The sequence below is a fragment of the Balaenoptera ricei genome, chromosome 18 (genome assembly GCF_028023285.1).
Source record: "Balaenoptera ricei isolate mBalRic1 chromosome 18, mBalRic1.hap2, whole genome shotgun sequence".
NCBI classification, from domain to species: domain Eukaryota; kingdom Metazoa; phylum Chordata; class Mammalia; order Artiodactyla; family Balaenopteridae; genus Balaenoptera; species Balaenoptera ricei.
In genome coordinates, this window is record NC_082656.1 from 24,104,461 (window position 1) to 24,112,527 (window position 8,067).

The 8,067-nt window shown below is 40.4% G+C and overlaps 1 pseudogene; it reads left to right on the forward strand.

The window, feature by feature from the left end:
• Nucleotides 1-2,292: 2,292 nt before the first annotated feature.
• LOC132352418 (dihydrofolate reductase-like) lies at nt 2,293-2,865 on the forward strand (annotated as a pseudogene).
• The last annotated feature ends 5,202 nt before the right edge of the window (nt 2,866-8,067 follow it).

Here is an 8,067-nt window from a genome sequence, read left to right on the forward strand (position 1 = left end):
TCCCCTATCCCGACCTGAGAGCCTGGGTTTAAGCCCTACAGTCTGATGTTAGATCTGATGTTGGTCTCATCAGATGTCGGACCAGGAGAGACCCAGAGAGTCTAAGTGCGGTGCCGAAGTTCCCTGACATTTCCTGAGACCCACACCAGACCTTTCTAAACCTGCCCTCCCACACACACCCCGCCCAACCACTGATCATACTTCATAATACCACGGTTCTCCCATCCATGAGGGCAATAGAAGTGGCAATCTGCTTACTCCACCCCTTCCCGCCATATGGTTGGCTATATGTAAGGTGAAATTGCAAAGAAGAAACTTATAAACCTTCCACCCCACAAATGGTTTTGTGCTGACTTGGATATAGAAAGACGCACTTCGTTATTCGTTTTTTTCTTTTTTGTTTATTTTATTTTTCTGATTTATTATTATTAATTTTTAAGTAAAGCCTTTTGGAGCAAAAATTAACCAACAAATGAAGCCAGTGTAGTGCTTTCCAACTCCTGTACCAACTTGGCAGCTCTTCTGACTTTTATACCCATTGCAAAAGCAGCTTACAAATCTTTTCTTTTTTTTTTTTAATTCCTGATTTAAAAGTTTTGAGGATCTACTAATTTACTGATTTAGTTAATATTATTAACAAGCCCAAGAAGTTAGGGCCTGGAGGAATTTACAATCCAGTAGAGAAGATAAAACTAATACGAAGTGATTATAATGTATTCCAGAGCATAAGACTATATGCATCATACAGCAGTATAAAGAGGAAGGGACTAGGAGGATAGAAGAGATCTGAGTTCTGGTGTATGTTCCTTCATTTTCTAGGCTTGTGTTCCTGAATATACCCATTAACTGCTTCAAATCTCTCCTTACCTGTGGAAGGGGAGTAACATTTGTCCAACATTCTGACTCAGGGAAATTGTAAGCATAAAATGAAAAAAGGAAAAAAAAGAATATGGAAGTCATTTGTACAATACACTTAAGAAGAGAGTTACCACCACAATTTGATTGGTGTTTCTGGGAGGGAACGGCCATTTTTAACCAGGGTCATCAGAGGAGGGTTGGTGGAGACTGAGCCATTGAGGTGGTCAGTAAAGAATGGGTAAGACTTTTTTACATGAAAGAGAAGGAAGACTGGAAATTTTAGCTGGAAACAAACACACAGAAATGAAAAAGGTGGCGTGTAGAACTGGGTTAAAAAAAAAACATGCCAAGACTCTTCAGAAAAATGGTCTTATTACAGAAATTAATTTTCATTAGACTGATCCACAAGTATCGAGGACGTTGGTGAACTAAGTAAATAAATTGGATTGGAACCCACAGGTCATTCATTCATTCATCCATTCATATATTCGATAAATATGTGTTAAGCATCTGTTAGGTATCAGACACTCTACTCAGCATTGAGTCTACAATGCCAAGTAAATAAATAAGATACAGTAAGTCCCCTACATACAAACCTTCAAGTTGTGAACTTTCAAAATGTGAACGTGCGTTCGCATGTCCAATCACATAAGTTAGTTCATGTGTCTGGAATACACTGTCACATGTGTGCATACTCTACAAGTGGTTGTGCTTTTATGTACTTTACTGTACAGTACTGTATAGAGTACAGTAGTACAGTACCTTTATTTCAAGCCCAGGATGTCCAGAAGCAAACGTAAAAACAGCATGTTGTAGCTGGTACTGCTAAGAAGTACAAAGGGATAACAATGGAAACAAAAGTGAAAATAGGGGCTTCCCTGGTGGCGCAGTGGTTGAGAATCTGCCTGCCAATGCAGGGGACACGGGTTCGAGCCCTGGTCTGGGAAGATCCCACATGCCGCGGAGCAGCTGGGCCCGTGGGCCACAACTACTGAGCCTGCGCGTCTGGAGCCTGTGCTCCGCAACAAGAGAGGCCGCGGATAGTGAGAGGCCCGTGCACCGCGATGAAGAGTGGCCCCCGCTTGCCACAACTAGAGAAAGCCCTAGCACAGAAACGAAGACCCAACACAGCCATAAAAATAAATAAATAAATTAATTAATTATTTTTTTTTAAAGTGAAAATAATTGAGAGAGTGGAGTGAGGCGAAAAGATGGTAGACGTCGTTCATTCTTATAACATGAATCGTTCAACCACCGGCACGATTCTAAAGAACAAGAACAAGATCATGGAATGTGTGAAGTCTGCCATGCCGATGATGTCAACAATAATATAGAAGAAGCGTGGAAAAGTGATGGAGGAATTTCGCGCCAAGCTGGCGGGTAATCCCCGCGTCAGTGTGACATGCTAGCTCGGAAGTGTTTTCTGCCGCTGTCATGGTTCATCCACTAAACCGCATGGTCGCTGTGTACATGGGCAGAACATGGGCATTGGCAAGAACAGGGACCTGCCCTGGCCCCTGCTCAGGAATGAATACAGGTATTTCCAAAGAATGACCACAACCTCTTCAGCAGAAGGTAAACAGAATTTGGTGATTATGGGTAGGAAAACCTGGTTCTCCATTCATTCCAGAGAAGAATCGACCTTTAAGGGACAGAATTAATATAGTTCTCATTAGAGAACTCAAGGAACCTCCACAGGGAGCTCCTTTTCTTGCCAAAAGTCTGGATGATGCCTTAAAACTTATTGAGCAACGAGAATTAACAAATAGAGTGGACATGGTTTGGATAGTGGCAGGCAATTCCGTTTATAAGGAAGCCACGAACAGACCAGGCCATCTTAGACTATTTGTGAGAAGGATCATGCAAGAATTTGAAAGTGACACATTTTTTCCAGAAATTAATTTGGAAAAATATAAACTTATCCCAGAATATCCAGGTGTTCTTTCTGATGTCCAGGAGGAGAAAGGCATTAAGTACAAATTTGAAGTACATGAAAAGAACGATTAATGTGAAAGTGTTTTCTGATCTATTTCAAGCCTCCTCCTCCCCCCCCCCCCAAAAAATTATGTATTTTCTGTTGTAGAGGCTTTTGTTGATTTTAGATCCATGGATAATTATTTCTAAGCAAAGTACTTTTATTCCCCATTAATCTTAACTAGACAGTACCAGATACCATTTGTGAAACATTTCTTGCTGTAACTGCCTGAATACCCATCAGGAGTCACGAATAGGTGACCAGCACCTGCCTAGGGCAGAATATCTACCAAGACAGCCCAAAGTGGGAGAGTCCCCTGGTAGCATGAGTTGAAACAACCAGAGCCCCTAGAGCTAGGAGCTAGGCAGATGGGTCCAAAGGTCAGAACTGGATTATAAACAGAAGAGTTAGCATTCAATTATTAAAATCAGATCAAAAGAGGGACTGTGAATTACTTTATATCACACTTCTGAAAAAAATTCTGTTCACCCAGACCAGGAGTCAATAAGTTGAAAACTCCAGGATATAGCAGCTCATGCAGCTCAATATCAAAAAAACAAACAACCCAATCCAAAAATGGGCAGAAGACCTAAATAGACATTTCTCCAAAGAAGATATACAGATTGCCAACAAACACATGAAAGGATGCTCAACATCACTAATCATTAGAGAAATGCAAATCAAACTACAATGAGGTATTACCTCACACCAGTCAGAATGGCCATCATCAAAAACTCTACAAACAATAAATGCTGGAGAGGTGTGGAGAAAAGGGAACCCTCCTGCACTGTTGGTGGGCATGTAAATTGATACAGCCACTATGGAGAACAGTATGGAGGTTCCTTAAAAAGCTAAAAATAGAACTACCATACGACCCAGCAATCCCACTACTGGGCACATACCCTGGGAAAACCATAATTCAAAAAGAGTCATGTACCACAATGTTCACTGTAGCTCTATTTACAATAGCCAGGACATGGAAGCAATCTAAGTGTCCATCGACAGATGAATAGATAAAGAAGATGTGGCACATATATACAATGGAATATTACTCAGCTATAAAAGGAAACAAAATTGAGATATTTGTAGTGAGGTGGATGGACCTAGAGACTGTCATACAGAGTGAAGTAAGTCAGAAAGAGAAAAACAAATACCGTATACTAACACATATATATGGAATCTAAAAAAAAAAAAAAAAATGGTTCTGAGGAACCTAGGGGCAGGACAGGAATAGAGACGCAAACGTAGAGAAGGGACTTGAGGACACAGGGAGGGGGAAGGGTAAGCTGGGATGAAGTGAGAGAGTGGCATGGACATATATACACTACCAAATGTAAAATAGATAGCTAGTGGGAAGCAACCGCATAGCACAGGGAGATCAGCTCGGTGCTTTGTGACCACCTAGAGGGGTGGGATAGACAGGGTGTGAGGGAGACACAAGAGGGAGGAGACATGGGGCTATATGTATATGTATAGCTGATTAACTTTGTTATAAAGTAGAAACTAACACACCATTGTAAAGTAATTATACTCCAATAAAGATGTTAATAAATAAATAAATAAATAAATAAATAAATAAATAAATAAATAAATAAAGGGGGGGAAAAAAAAACTCCAGGATATTCCACAGGGATAGTAAAGAGGCAGGTACAAGACTACCATTTCGGTGGTTAAAGGAGAAGGTCTGAGACCTTAAAAAACTTTGTTTCTGATCTTCAGTGAGATTGCATGGGATGTTACAATGATAGAACAAGAATCGGCTATTCATTACACAAAAGAATAATCTAGTATCAAGCATAATGGCTAAAACTAAAAATTCAGAGGTAATAAATTGAGAATGAATATTGCTAGAAACCAAAATTAGTAAGTTAGAAACTAAACTTCACAAAATTAAAAAATGAAAATTAAAACATGTTTTACCCATCACATTAGCAAAGATTTAGATTAAGTATCAAAAAAAAAAAAAAAGCATTTTCTGCCTTATAAATTGGTGCAAGCTTTTTAGAGTATAAGTTAGCAATATGAATTAAAATTCAAAATATTCTGGGTCTGGACACAGAACTTCCACTTCTAGAAATTAATCCTGAACAAAGAAATGGACCCAAGAGTATTTGTTGCAACTTTTTTTTTCAAACTTGGAAACAGCCCAAATGTTGATTAATAGGAAATAACTAACCAATATGTCTAGAAAATGTAACATCTGCCGCAGTTAAAAAGAATGAAGTACTGACAGAAAAATGCCAAAAATTGCTAAGTAAAAGAAGCAAATTGTGTGTAATACTCAAAATGTTTAATAAATGTTCACGTGTGGGGAAAAAAAAAAAGTGATGGAGATGGAGAAACTTCTCAGTGTGTGGATGCAACATCAGCATCAGCGTCGAGTCCCACTCAGCTTAACGCTGATTCAAGAGAAAGCTAAAAGCCGTTCTGAAAACTTGAAGAAGAAATACGGCGAAGAATCAGAGGGCACATCTTTTAATGTCAGCTATGGCTGGTTTCATTGGTTCAAGGCTAGAGCCAACCTTCACAATGTAAAAGTAAGTGGCTAGACAGCGAGTGCAGATTCAGTAGCTGCCAGGGAATTTCCTGAAATGCTCTGAGAAATTATTGATGAAGGCGTATATTTACCCAAGCAGGTTTTTAATGTGGATGAGAGAGGACTGTACCGGAAGAGGATGCCAGACCAAAGTTACATCAGTAAGGAGGAAAGTTGATGCCAGGCTACAAAGCAGCAAAGGATAGGCTAACTCTGTTGTTTGGTGGCAATGCTTCCGGTTACATGACACTGAAGTCTCTCTTAGTTTATCATTCAGAGAACCCAAGAGCCCTTAAAACCTAGCCAAGGGCTCTTTTCCTGTTGTGTGGAAGAGTAACCCCAAAGCCTGGGTTACCCAAGCCATTTTCCAGGATGGGTTTTTCCACCGCATTATCCCGGAGGTAGAGAAATATTGCTTGGAGAAGGACATCCCATTCAACATTCTTTTGCTGCTCGACAGTGCTCCGGGCCACTCCCCATTCATGGACGACTTTCATCCCAACGTCAAAGTAGTGCATTTTGCACCGAATACTATGTCACTCAGCCAACCTATGGACCAGGGAGTTACAGCGACTTCCAAGAAATATTATTTACGTTACACTTTTCGTCAGGCAGTAAAGGCAAGTGACGAATCAGGAACAAACTTGTGACAATTTTGGAAGGACTCTAACACCTACAAAGCTATAAAATCATTGACTTTGCTTGGCGTGAGGTTACAGCCATCACGATGAATGGGGTTTGGAAGAACCTTTGCCCACAATTTGTTTATGATTTTTGTGGATTTGAGAAGGTGGATGAGGAATCCAAAGAGGTCTTCAGCCACTTAGTGACCCTCAGCGAGAAGCTGTAGCTAGATCTGCAAGAGGACGACTTCATTGAACTCCTTGCTGTGCATCACGAGAGGCTTACTAATGAAGACCTGATGAAATTGGAGGGCCAGGGAAAGGACGAAGAGAGACAAGAGGAAGAAGAAGTAACTGAAGAACCGAAAAGATTCATGACACAGGAAATGGCAAGGGGATATTCTTTATTTGAGGAGGCACTCTTAGTTTCTGAGGCACAGGACCCGAACATAGAATGGTACACAAAGGTTGCTGCAGCCGTTCAGAATGCAATCCAGTGCTACCATGTCATCTATGATGAGAATAAAAGAGCTACTTCCCAGACATCACTGGGTCATTTTTTTCAGGAGGGTAGAATTGAATCCAGCAAGGAACCAGACCTGTGCCATCAACATCAGACGTGAGTGAAATTGCAACTTGCCCTCCATCTCCTATTGCTGACGATCCTTCAGCTCTACCATCTCCCACCTCCTTCCCCTCCTCTAGTTAGTAAATCTTCTTGCCTGTTCGTTAGATGCCAGCCCTTGTATGCCAGCTGTTGTACTGTACTGCTGTATTTTCAAGGTAGTGTACTGTAAGATTAAAAATGTTTTCTTTATTTTTTGTGTTTGTTTTTTATGTATGATTTGTGTGAATAGTATTATAAACCTATTACAGTACAGTACTATATAGTCGGTTGTGTTAGTTGGGTACCTAGGCTAATTTCGTGGGACTTATGAACATGCTCTCAGAAGGGAACTGGTTCTTTTTTTTTTTTTTTTAAACAGCTTTATTGGAGTATAATTGCATTACAATGGTGTGTTAGTTTCTGCTTTATAACAAAGTGAATCAGTTATACATATACATATGTTCCCATATCTCTTCCCTCTTGCATCTCCCTCCCTCCCACCCTCCCTATCCCACCCCTCTAGGTGGTCACAAAGCACAGAGCTGATCTCCCTGTGCTATGCTGTTGCTTCCCACTAGCTATCTATTTTACGTTTGGTAGTGTATATATGTCCATGCCACTCTCTCACTTTGTCAGAGCTTACTCTTCCCCCTCCCCATATCCTCAAGTCCATTCTCTAGTAGGTCTGTGTCTTTATTCCTGTCTTGCCACTAGGTTCTTCATGACCTTTTTTTTTTTTTCCTTACATTCCATATATATGTGTTAGCAAGACCTAAATAGACATTTCTCCAAAGAAGATATACAGATTGCCAACAGACACATGAAAGAATGCTCAACATCATTAATCATTAGAGAAATGCAAATCAAAACTACAATGAGATATCATCTCACACCGGTCAGAATGGCCATCACCAAAAAATCTAGAAACAATAAATGCTGGAGAGGATGTGGAGAAAAGGGAACACTCTTGCACTGTTGGTGGGAATGTAAATTGATACAGCCACTATGGAGAACAGTATGGAGGTTCCTTAAAAAACTAAAAATAGAACTACCATACGACCCAGCAATCCCACTACTGGGCATATACCCTGAGAAAATCATAATTCAAAAAGAGTCATGTACCAAAATGTTCATTGCAGCTCTATTTACAACTGCCAGGACATGGAAGCAACCTAAGTGTCCATCATCGGGTGAATGGATGAAGAAGATGTGGTACATATATACAATGGAATATTACTCAGCCATAAAAAGAAATGAAATTGAGCTATTTGTAGTGAGGTGGATGGAGTTAGAGTCTGTCATACAGAGTGAAGTAAGTCAGAAAGGGAACTCGTTCTTAGGTAGGGGACTTACTGTATCTGATTTCTTGGAGTTCACAGACTCCACTTCACAGGAGGGTTATGGTGTCCCCTAGTGGCTGGGCCCTTGCAGTCGCAGTTTTCCAGCCTGGAGTAAAGGAGAAATTACA